The sequence below is a fragment of the Mercenaria mercenaria genome, chromosome 6, assembly GCF_021730395.1.
Source record: "Mercenaria mercenaria strain notata chromosome 6, MADL_Memer_1, whole genome shotgun sequence".
Taxonomy (NCBI): Eukaryota; Metazoa; Mollusca; class Bivalvia; order Venerida; family Veneridae; genus Mercenaria; species Mercenaria mercenaria.
In genome coordinates this window covers 26,725,291-26,738,773 of record NC_069366.1, presented here as the reverse complement: position 1 = coordinate 26,738,773, position 13,483 = coordinate 26,725,291, and positions in this window count along the sequence as shown.

The window sequence follows — 13,483 nt, the reverse complement described above, 5'->3', positions numbered from 1 at the left end:
TATCAGATTTCTTGGTTAAGTTTTATGTTTAGGTCAACTTTTCTCCTAAACTATCAAAGCTATTGCTTTGAAACTTGGAATACTTGTTCACCATCATAAGCTGACCCTGTACATCAAGAAACATAACTCCATCTTGCTTTTTGCAAGATTTATTGCCCCTTTTGGACTTAGAAAATCAGTTTTTTTTGGTTAAGTTTTATGTTTAGGTCAGCTTTTATCCTAAACTATCAAAGCTATTGCTTTGAAACTTGCAACACTTGTTCACCATCATAAGTTGACCCTGTACAGCAAGAAACATAACTCTGTCCTGCTTTTTGCAAGATTTATGGCCCCTTTTGGACTTAGAAAATATCAGATTTCTTGGTTAAGTTTTATGTTTAGGTCAACTTTTTCTCTTAAACTATCAAAGCTATTGCTTTGAAACTTGCAACACTTGTTCACCATCATAAGCTGACCCTGTACAGCAAGCAACATAACTCCATCCTGCTTTTTGCAATAATTATTGCCCCTTTTGGACTTAGAAAATCATTTTCTTGGTTGAGTATTATGTTTAAGTCAACTTTTCTCATAAACTATCAAAGCAATTGCTTTAAAACTTGCAACAGTTTTTCACCATCATAAGTGGACACTGTACATCAAGAAACATAACTCTATCCTGCTTTTTGCAAGAATGATGGCCCTTTTTAGACTTAGAAAATCATGGGTAGGACAATATTTCTATTACACTAAAAAAAATCAGATGAGCGTCAGCACCCGCAAGGCGGTGCTCTTGTTAGCTCATCTGATTTTTTGAAAAAAAATGATGAGTTATTGTCATCACTTGAGCGGTTATCGGCGTCGGCGTCGGCGTTGCCTGGTTAAGTTTTATGTTTAGGTCAGCTTTTCTCCTAAACTATCAAAGCTATTGCTTTGAAACTTGGAATACTTGTTCACCATCATAAGCTGACCCTGTATAGCAAGAAACATCACTCCATCTTGCTTTTTGCAAGATTTATGGCCCCTTTTGTACTTAGAAAATATCAGATTTCTTGGTTAAGTTTTATGTTTAGGTCAACTTTTCTCCTAAACTATCAAAGCTATTGCTTTGAAACTTGGAATACTTGTTCACCATCATAAGCAGACCCTGTACATCAAGAAACATAACTCCATCTTGCTTTTTGCAAGATTTATTGCCCCTTTTGGACTTAGAAAATCAGTTTTCTTGGTTAAGTTTTATGTTTAGGTCAGCTTTTATCCTAAACTATCAAAGCTATTGCTTTAAAACTTGCAACACTTGTTCACCATCATAAGCTGACCCTGTACAGCAAGGAACATAACTCCATCCTGCTTTTTGCAAGATTTATGGCCCCTTTTGGACTTAGAAAATATCAGATTTCTTGGTTAAGTTTTATGTTTAGGTCAACTTTTTCTCTTAAACTATCAAAGCTATTGCTTTGAAACTTGCAACACTTGTTCACCATCATAAGCTGACCCTGTATAGCAAGCAACATAACTCCATCCTGCTTTTTGCAATAATTATTGCCCCTTTTGGACTTAGAAAATCATTTTCTTGGTTGAGTATTATGTTTAAGTTGACTTTTCTCATAAACTATCAAAGCTATTGCTTTAAAACTTGCAACAGTTTTTCACCATCATAAGTGGACACTGTACATCAAGAAACATAACTCTATCCTGCTTTTTGCAAGAATGATGGCCCATTTTATACTTAGAAAATCGTGGGTAGGACAATATTTCTATTACACAAAAAAAATCAGATGAGCGTCAGCACCCGCAAGGCGGTGCTCTTGTTTTATGAAGTAACCCCCTCACCAACCCACTCTTTTTACTTAGAATTTCAGGTTAAAGTTTTGATACACTTTCACTCTATCTCATTTATTCCTAAATTGATTTGATTCAAACTGAATTTAGTATTCTTACAATATGTAGGTTCCTGGCAAACTGGACAGAAAATGGGCCATATATCAATTGTCCACCTTTTTACTTTGAATTTCAGGTTAAAGTTTTGATGCACTTCCACTCTATCTCAGTTATCCCTAAATTGATTTGATTCAAACTTAAAATATTTGTTCAAAATCATTACTCACATCATATGACACAAGGGTCATAACTTTTGCACTAATATGTCATGAATTATCCCCCCTTTTTACTTAGAATTTCAGGTTAATGTTTTGATACACTTTCACTCTATCTCAGTTATTACTAAATGGATTTGATTCAAACTTGAAATAGTTGTTCTGCCTTATCACCCGCATCATATGACAAATGGTGCATAACTCTGGTGCTATTTTTTCATGAATTATGCCCCCTTTTACATAGAATTTAAGGTTAATTTTGATGCATTTTCACTATGTTATTACGAAATGCATTTGAACTTGAAGTAATTGTTCCACATCATCACCCACATCATATGACACAAACTGCATAGCTCTTGCACCAATATTTTATGAATTATGCCCTTTTTCAACATAGAATTATACTTATATAGTGTTATAATACACTTTGTCTTTACCTCTCTTATTACTTTATATTTTTGACACAGACTCGAGTAATTGTGCAATATCTTCATCCACTAGGCTATTGGAGTTATTAAACACTCAGTGACAGCTCCAGTTTTCTCAGATGTGCCCAGTTTTACTATCTAGCATGAAATAGTTGAGCGCGCTGTCTCCTGTGACAACTCTTGTTTAGTTTCTGATGAGTTTTCTTTTCTCTTATATTTATGAAGGCATATAGTGCTTGAATTGTTCCTCTGTCTTCCATTCTGCCGTTCCTCGCACTCTCTTATATACTGAACTTCCAGTTTCCATTCAGTTCAAATGAAACTTGATATACAAAATGATGTAGTGTACTATGCCTGTACCTCGAAGGTCAAGGACACACTTGAAGGTCTAAGGTTAATGGGGTCTATGATAACTGCCATAACTCTGCCATCCGTTTAGTGACTTTAACATTACTTAGTGCAAATTATTGTCTGAATAATACAATGTGTCATGTATAAAACCAAGACTATAAGCTGAAATGTCAAGGTCACTGTTAAAGGTCACAGTTACTTTCATTAGCTGGACTATTTGAAGAATAGGTAGAGCTAATGTAGCTCACCTTTTCATCTGCATCCACATCTTAATTTGGTTAAATTTCTGCAGTAGACTGGTACATGTATCTTGGTACTCACTAGCTGCAATGAATTAAAACTTAATTAAATCATTTATGGTGATTATGTAAAAACAGTGAACAGGTTCCATAATTCTGTTATGCATTTTGATAAGGTTTTATCCTATTTTTGACTAAGCTATTTTGGGTTATGTTTTTGTATGTAAGCTTGTATCTCACCATAAATCACCAGTGGGAATGAATTGAAAACTTCACACACTTGCTCACTGCAAAGATTTGACATGTAGTGCACAGGTTCTGTAACTGTTTTGCATTTTGACAATGTTCCCTCCTTTCTCTACTTAGCTATTTTATTATATTTTTGTTTGTATGCTGATGTCGCAGTATCCTCCAGTGGGAATTGCTGCTTTTCAGTCTTATTGTCTGACTTGCAATATTCTGGTTCTATAACTCTTATTTTGCTTTTTCTCAATCTGACTTAAGTACTTGATCTTCTAAACGAAGATCTGAAAACGACACATTCACATTCGTCTTCTGTATATTTTGGATTTCCAGTATTGCTATTTTTATTTTATCCAATCAGACGACTTGTTCGAATGTCAAAGAGTAAGAAAAATGTGCAATCATTTTCAGGGCTCGAACCCGGGACCTCTATCTTCCAAAGCAAGTGGCCTACCGACTGAGCTAACCGGCTATCTGATACATTATGATATAAGAATTGTAAATATCAAAAGTCAAGGCTACAGGTAGATTTGCAAGATGTTGTAAGTTAGGCTCTGATTGGTTAGCGAAAGGGTCGTCAGAACGAGGCAATGAATAGGTCGTTCTCAGATCCTATGCGTAGCGTTATAGGATATGTACTTTAGTCAGATTGGCTTTTTCTAAACGTTATTCCACTTTTTAGCTTGACTATACGAAGTATATGTAGAGCTATCCCATTCAACCCGGCGTCGGCGTCCTTCTGCGTCACCACCTTGGATAAAAAAATTACACTTTTTCTTCTCCTTATCTCTGTAATTACTTGATGGATTTGTTTCCAACTTAAAATAGTTATTCCTCATCATCACCCACATCATATGGCACAAGGGCCATAACTCTCACATCAGTATTTCATGAATTATCCCCCTTTTTTTCTTAGAATTTCAGGTTAAAGTTTTGATGCACTTTCACTCTATCTTAATTATTACTAAATGGATTTGATTTAAACTGAAAGTAGTTGTTCCACATCATCATCCACATATGACACAAGGTGTATAACTCTTGCACCAATATTTTATAAATTATGCCCCCTTTTTGCTTAGAATTATACAGTTGAACTTCAATGGCTCGAACTCGGATCTTTCGAACACCCGGGATCGCTCGAACTCTTCGACCGGTCCCGAATTTATTCCTTCTTTATTCTATATAGTTCTACCTCGGATCGCTCGAACTTCGAAAATTCGAACTCTCGAACACATTTGGTGGCCCCCTTGGCTTAATTACAGTGATAATTACACCTATTCTGTCGAACAGAAAATTTGTCGCCGGAATGGCTTGTGTTTACAAAGTTTTTCACACCTATGCCTTACATTCGCCAAGCTTCCCCTTTAACCGGCGCGTGCGTAATTTTCACACGCTTATGTAATTAGCGTCGGCTTAGCATGTCTGAACAACTTAGTAAAGGACCTGGAAACGGGCGGATAGCTAAGTCGGCTACTGGAAAGCAATATATTTGATAATATTTGTACTGAACTATGATTCATAAATGTTTGCTATTCATGTCTTTCTTATTTGATGCTGTCTTCACCAAATTCTTATAATTATATTAGTGTTTTATCTGTGTTTTATTTTCGTATCTATGTCATGTTTGTAAATAAATAATAAAGCATATTGCAGCGTTTGTTTTTTATTTATTATCACATCATACACATATTTAGGTACAATATGACAATATATTACGACGTAAAATTTGTAACATATCATGCCCTCGAATTCCCGAATTCAAAATGGCCGCCATTTGGATGGCTCGAACAACGGAAAACTCGAACTAATTTCCACTGGACACTCGAGTTCGAGCCATCGAAGTTCGACTGTACTTATTTAGTGTTTTGATACACTTTATCTTTATCTCTCTTATAACTTCATATTTTTGACACAGAATCAAGCTATTGTGCCGAGTATCTTCATCCACCATTAAACACTCCATTGACATCTCCAGCTTCCCCAGATGTGCCCAGTTTCACTATCCAGCATCGAAATAGTCGTGCGCGCAGTCTCCTGTGACCTTGTGACAGCTCTTGTTACTTTTGGTGTTCATAAATTTCGTTCGCGGGTAAACCTTTTGAAGTGGTCGAACGATGCAGTCTTCTGACAGCTCCTTTTTTTCTTGGAAATAAGAATGGTAAACATATTGTGTGGGGTGGATTGGAGGTGATAATTTACTGGATCTAGTTAATTTGTAAATTGTAATGATCTCTAAAAGTAGGTATAAAAGTCACTCCCTCTGGCTTCTGTCAGGCCTTTGACTTCGGAATCCAATATAGTTATGATCTTTTTCTTTCAATGCATCCTGTTCCTTCTAGCGATGTGCATGCACCGGATGACTGTATAAGACCACTGTCCGCCCGCTGTAGATCTACTAGGAATCAGCCAAAGGGGTATCATCTTAATACGGCGTGATAAGCAGTCCTAAGCTATGGGTCAAAGCATATGTAACTGTGATATATGCATTGACCCAGTGGCTTAGGACTATTTATTATGCTGTATTAAAGTGGCCCACACGTGCCAGACCCCTTTGGAATCAGCATGGGAACCATTTGGTCTCTTCTGATGAATGACCCGGGTCAACATTTAATATACTTAGTATGGGCGTATTTCATCAGCATGGTAATGTTTGTGAGTAATAAAAAAGGACATATTTGTGCAAACTTACACAGAATGTTACATTGAAAACTAGGGAAATATATTCGGATTACAGTGACGTCGCGGGAGTGAAATAAAGCCATTACATAAAAATGATAATTACACTAGTTTATTTTATGTTTTCCAGTGAATTATAGAGTTTTCTCAGTGAAATAAAAGTGATAATCCACAGTTTTGAAACAGTAGATTATCATTTTTATTTTTCACTGTTTTTGCCGAACTAATTCCGGTCCTCCGCCGCGACTGAAGTCAAATTGTATACCGAGCGTTATGAATACCGGGGACCATAATGACGATGACGTCGTTAGGATGACGTCATTTGTGTTATGCTTTCTGTTGATTTTTCTCGTGAGCATCAAAAAAAAGCCATTTTCACTCGTGGCTACGCAATCATTAAACACACTATTTATATACAAAATATTCGTTGTGCAATGTCGGGGTGAGCCGTAGCATGGTGGATAAAACTGAATCTTACTTCAACTGAGACAAAAGCAGCTTGATCTCTGTCGTGCGGAGGTACTTCGGTTAATCCGCCGGCAGAACCACTGTGCTAATTTGACACTCATCCTTTTGCTCGTTTCTTTTAATCAAACTAATACTTCTATTTTCATGCAAGATTTTGCTTCATGATTTCACGATTAAACGTTCGCTATACATTTTATATGTGTGTGTAGCATTGGTTCGAATCCCGCACATGGGTCTTTATTTTTTCCTTCCTTTTTTCTTTTGAAATAATGAACGTTTGTAAATTAAAAACACTGACTTCGAACATTATAACTGCATAACATCCGTATTAAATTTGTTTCTTAAACATAGTGTGTTAGGCAAAGTTGCTGTAAAATCAGTAATGCATTTATTTTTCAGGTTTGGCAATTCTAATATTATACACTTATTGAATGGTTTGTTGGTCAATAGTTAGAACTATTGTCCGAGGTCCGACCGAAAGACTGTCGGCAAATAGTTTTGACTATTCGCCGGAAAAACCAATTCAATAAGAGTTTAATAACATGACATCAGAAATACCTTTCATAAAAATTATTTTGTTCAAGTTTTCACATTACTCCACTGAACTGTAGACCAGCCAATAGCGCAAAATATGGACTGGCGTCATGTGATAGAATTAGGATAGATGTATAGTCTTGTGATAATGTCTCGGTAATCGTGACATGGTATGATGCTCATCTCTGGCAGAAAACCGTTCGAACTTGGAGGCCGTCAAACACATTTATATGAGTTAAATAAATCGGGTCTGCAACCTAGAAATGATGCATGTTTTTCGGTTAGAACAATGTCGGAGCTAATGTTAAATCTGTGAACTTAAACCGACTGCTTCGGTTACTGACAGCAAAGTTGGCAGATATGAACTATTTTCTCATTTCAGTAGAATGTTTCAGTCTTTGTACATGCAGAAAACATTTATAAATCATTTAAAATAAACTTTTCATTTTTTTATTGACACATCTTATTTCTGATGCCGTTTTCTTTGTTTATAGAGTAAGATACAGATCTTCAGTGTCCAAGAATGTATATAGTGGTGACGAGAACAAGTAATAAATATAGGTTTTGACAAGTTTGGCCCATTATGAAAAATGTTCTCTATCCGCTCCGCGTAAGAAAACATTAAGTTTTAGAGAAATAAATGATGCGAGGGCATATAAAATAATAAAAGGGTGAGTATCAAATTAACATAGTGGTTCTACCGACGGATCAACCGAAGTATTCCCGACGGCAGAGTCCATGCTGCTTTAGGCTCAGATGAAAGAGTAGGTTTATCCACTACGCCACGGCTCACCCCGGCATTGCACAATACATTTTGAATATATAACATTAATGAAAGGCTATTTTTAGAAATTATCAAATAGACAGGACTGATTCGGAATTCTTGGTCATTTAACAAATTTGTAGTTCAACATTTCCGGCTTGGGTCTGGCATATAGTACTAGGCTACCTGTAATTTTCATTGGTCGTGTGTCTCAGAATTTGTCCTTAAGAATAATTTTCGCCATTCATATACAAACCATGAAATCAATACAGGTGAAAGTTTCAAGGGCGGTTTCCGGTGGAGAGGGGTGGTGGCTAAGCTATCGCGTATCCCTTCACCCTAAAACCTTTTGATAGCGTTCTATTTAGATATCAGTCATTTTTACGCTCGCTTACCTCGCAAAAACTTTATTTTATTAGTATTTAGGATTGCGAAAGTGCTGGGAGAAGTTGTTCTAGAAAGCTATAAAATTAGCGAAATTGCTTTTTCAGACAGATTTTTAAAAAAGACATTGTGCTCAAATTCTCAACGAAACGTCAGACTGCACCGATTGAGGTGAGGTATAATTGCCAAAAAGTTTGCGAGTGCGCATGCCCCTGCACCTCCTAGTCACTCCGCACCTTCATTTCTAAATCAAAAACCTGGATCCACTCCCGAGTTTAACTGCTTTAAAGTATGACTTTAACTCAAAATATATCTGCAAATGTTTTTTTAAATCTACAGCAATGAGAACTGAAATAAAAAAATCACCCAAAGATTGTCCAGCATTCACCCGCGAACCTGCCGCTCGTGTATGTGAAACAGAGATATATAACAGTGTGAGCACGATCGTTCATTTCTGCAGGGTCGTTCGGAGTCTCTGCAGAAATGATGATTTCATTGGTTTCTAAGCAATGGGAGGCCGTAAACCTAACGATTTTCATCTCCATCCAAAGTAATCCGAACACAATCGATAACACCTAAAAATAGACACAATCACATTTATATACAAAATATTCGTTGTGCAATGTCGGGGTGAGCCGTAGCATGGTGGATAAAACTGAATCTTACTTCAACTGAGACAAAAGCAGCTTGATCTCTGTCGTGCGGAGGTACTTCGGTTAATCCGCCGGCAGAACCACTGTGCTAATTTGACACTCATCCTTTTGCTCGTTTCTTTTAATCAAACTAATACTTCTATTTTCATGCAAGATTTTGCTTCATGATTTCACGATTAAACGTTCGCTATACATTTTATATGTGTGTGTAGCATTGGTTCGAATCCCGCACATGGGTCTTTATTTTTTCCTTCCTTTTTTCTTCTGAAATAATGAACGTTTGTAAATTAAAACACTGATTCGACATTATAACTGCATAACATCCGTATTAAATTTGTTTCTAAACAAGTGTGTTAGGCAAAGTTGCTGTAAAAACAGTAATGCATTATTTTTCAGGTTGGCAATCTAATATTTACACTATGATGGTTTGTTGTCAATAGTTAGAACTATTGTCCGAGGTCCGACCGAAAGACTGTCGGCAAATAGTTTTGACTATTCGCCGGAAAAACCAATTCAATAAGAGTTTAATAACATGACATCAGAAATACCTTTCATAAAAATTATTTTGTTCAAGTTTTCACATTACTCCACTGAACTGTAGACCAGCCAATAGCGCAAAATATGGACTGGCGTCATGTGATAGAATTAGGATAGATGTATAGTCTTGTGATAATGTCTCGGTAATCGTGACATGGTATGATGCTCATCTCTGGCAGAAAACCGTTCGAACTTGGAGGCCGTCAAACACATTTATATGAGTTAAATAAATCGGGTCTGCAACCTAGAAATGATGCATGTTTTTCGGTTAGAACAATGTCGGAGCTAATGTTAAATCTGTGAACTTAAACCGACTGCTTCGGTTACTGACAGCAAAGTTGCAGATATGAATTTTCTCATTTCAGTAGAATGTTCAGTCTTGTACATGCAGAAAACATTTATAAATCATTTAAATAAACTTTTCATTTTTTTATTGACACATCTTATTTCTGATGCCGTTTTCTTTGTTTATAGAGTAAGATACAGGTCTTCAGTGTCCAAGAATGTATATAGTGGTGACGAGAACAAGTAATAAATATAGGTTTTGACAAGTTTGGCCCATTATGAAAAATGTTCTCTATCCGCTCCGCGTAAGAAAACATTAAGTTTTAGAGAAATAAATGATGCGAGGGCATATAAAATAAAAAGGGTGAGTATCAATTAACATAGTGGTTCTACCGACGGATCAACGAAGTATTCCCGACGGCAGAGTCCATGCTGCTTTGGCTCAGATGAAAGAGTAGTTATCCACTACGCCACGGCTCACCGGCATTGCACAATACATTTTGAATATATAACATAATGAAAGGCTATTTTTAGAAATTATCAAATAGACAGACTGATTCGGAATTCTTGTATTAACAATTTGTAGTTCAACATTTCCGGCTTGGGCTGGCATATAGTACTAGGCTACCTGAATTTCATTGGTCTGTGTCTCAGAATTGTCCTTAAGAAAAATTTTCGCCATCATATACAAACCTGAAATCAATACAGGTAAAGTTTCAAGGGCGGTTTCCGTGGAGAGGGGTGGTGGCTAAGCTATCGGTATCCCTTCCCCTAAAACCTTTTGATAGCGTCTATTAGATATCAGTCATTTTTACGCCGCTTACCTCGCAAAACTTTATTTTATTAGTATTTAGGATTGCGAAAGTGCTGGGAGAAGTTGTTCTAGAAAGCTATAAAATTAGCGAAATTGCTTTTTCAGACAGATTTTTAAAAAAGACATTGTGCTCAAATTCTCAACGAAACGTCAGACTGCACCGATTGAGTGAGTATATTGCCAAAAAGTTTGCGAGGGCGCATGCCCCTGACCTCTAGTCCTCCGCACCTTCATTTCTAAATCAAAAACCTGGATCCACTCCCGAGTTTAACTGCTTTAAAGTATGACTTTAACTCAAAATATATCTGCAAATGTTTTTTTAAATCTACAGCAATGAGAACTGAAATAAAAAAATCACCCAAAGATTGTCCAGCATTCACCCGCGAACCTGCCGCTCGTGTATGTGAAACAGAGATATATACACAGTGTGAGCATCGATCGTTCATTTCTGCAGGGTCGTTCGGAGTCTCTGCAGAAATGACTGGATTTCATTTCGGTTTCTAAGCAATGGGAGGCCGTAAAACCTAACGATTTTCATCTCCATCCAAAGTAATCCGAACACAATCGATAACACCTAAAAATAGACACAATCACATTTATATACAAAATATTCGTTGTGCAATGTCGGGGTGAGCCGTAGCATGGTGGATAAAACTGAATCTTACTTCAACTGAGACAAAAGCAGCTTGATCTCTGTCGTGCGGAGGTACTTCGGTTAATCCGCCGGCAGAACCACTGTGCTAATTTGACACTCATCCTTTTGCTCGTTTCTTTTAATCAAACTAATACTTCTATTTTCATGCAAGATTTTGCTTCATGATTTCACGATTAAACGTTCGCTATACATTTTATATGTGTGTGTAGCATTGGTTCGAATCCCGCACATGGGTCTTTATTTTTTCCTTCCTTTTTTCTTTTGAAATAATGAACGTTTGTAAATTAAAAACACTGACTTCGAACATTATAACTGCATAACATCCGTATTAAATTTGTTTCTTAAACATAGTGTGTTAGGCAAAGTTGCTGTAAAATCAGTAATGCATTTATTTTTCAGGTTTGGCAATTCTAATATTATACACTTATTGAATGGTTTGTTGGTCAATAGTTAGAACTATTGTCCGAGGTCCGACCGAAAGACTGTCGGCAAATAGTTTTGACTATTCGCCGGAAAAACCAATTCAATAAGAGTTTAATAACATGACATCAGAAATACCTTTCATAAAAATTATTTTGTTCAAGTTTTCACATTACTCCACTGAACTGTAGACCAGCCAATAGCGCAAAATATGGACTGGCGTCATGTGATAGAATTAGGATAGATGTATAGTCTTGTGATAATGTCTCGGTAATCGTGACATGGTATGATGCTCATCTCTGGCAGAAAACCGTTCGAACTTGGAGGCCGTCAAACACATTTATATGAGTTAAATAAATCGGGTCTGCAACCTAGAAATGATGCATGTTTTTCGGTTAGAACAATGTCGGAGCTAATGTTAAATCTGTGAACTTAAACGACTGCTTCGGTTACGACAGCAAAGTTGCAGATATGAACTATTTTCTCATTCATAGAATGTTTCATCTTTGTACATGCGAAAACATTTATAAATCATTTAAAATAAACTTTTCATTTTTTTGACACATCTATTTCTGATGCCGTTTTCTTTGTTTATAGAGTAAGATACAGATCTTCAGTGTCCAAGAATGTATATAGTGGTGACGAGAACAAGTAATAAATATAGGTTTTGACAAGTTTGGCCCATTATGAAAAATGTTCTCTATCCGCTCCGCGTAAGAAAACATTAAGTTTTAGAGAAATAAATGATGCGAGGGCATATAAAATAATAAAAGGGTGAGTATCAAATTAACATAGTGGTTCTACCGACGGATCAACCGAAGTATTCCCGACGGCAGAGTCCATGCTGCTTTAGGCTCAGATGAAAGAGTAGGTTTATCCACTACGCCACGGCTCACCCCGGCATTGCACAATACATTTTGAATATATAACATTAATGAAAGGCTATTTTTAGAAATTATCAAATAGACAGGACTGATTCGGAATTCTTGGTCATTTAACAAATTTGTAGTTCAACATTTCCGGCTTGGGTCTGGCATATAGTACTAGGCTACCTGTAATTTTCATTGGTCGTGTGTCTCAGAATTTGTCCTTAAGAATAATTTTCGCCATTCATATACAAACCATGAAATCAATACAGGTGAAAGTTTCAAGGGCGGTTTCCGGTGGAGAGGGGTGGTGGCTAAGCTATCGCGTATCCCTTCACCCTAAAACCTTTTGATAGCGTTCTATTTAGATATCAGTCATTTTTACGCTCGCTTACCTCGCAAAAACTTTATTTTATTAGTATTTAGGATTGCGAAAGTGCTGGGAGAAGTTGTTCTAGAAAGCTATAAAATTAGCGAAATTGCTTTTTCAGACAGATTTTTAAAAAAGACATTGTGCTCAAATTCTCAACGAAACGTCAGACTGCACCGATTGAGGTGAGGTATAATTGCCAAAAAGTTTGCGAGTGCGCATGCCCCTGCACCTCCTAGTCACTCCGCACCTTCATTTCTAAATCAAAAACCTGGATCCACTCCCGAGTTTAACTGCTTTAAAGTATGACTTTAACTCAAAATATATCTGCAAATGTTTTTTAAATCTACAGCAATGAGAACTGAAATAAAAAAATCACCCAAAGATTGTCCAGCATTCACCCGCGAACCTGCCGCTCGTGTATGTGAAACAGAGATATATACACAGTGTGAGCATCGATCGTTCATTTCTGCAGGGTCGTTCGGAGTCTCTGCAGAAATGACTGGATTTCATTTCGGTTTCTAAGCAATGGGAGGCCGTAAAACCTAACGATTTTCATCTCCATCCAAAGTAATCCGAACACAATCGATAACACCTAAAAATAGACACAATCACATTTATATACAAAATATTCGTTGTGCAATGTCGGGGTGAGCCGTAGCATGGTGGATAAAACTGAATCTTACTTCAACTGAGACAAAAGCAGCTTGATCTCTGTCGTGCGG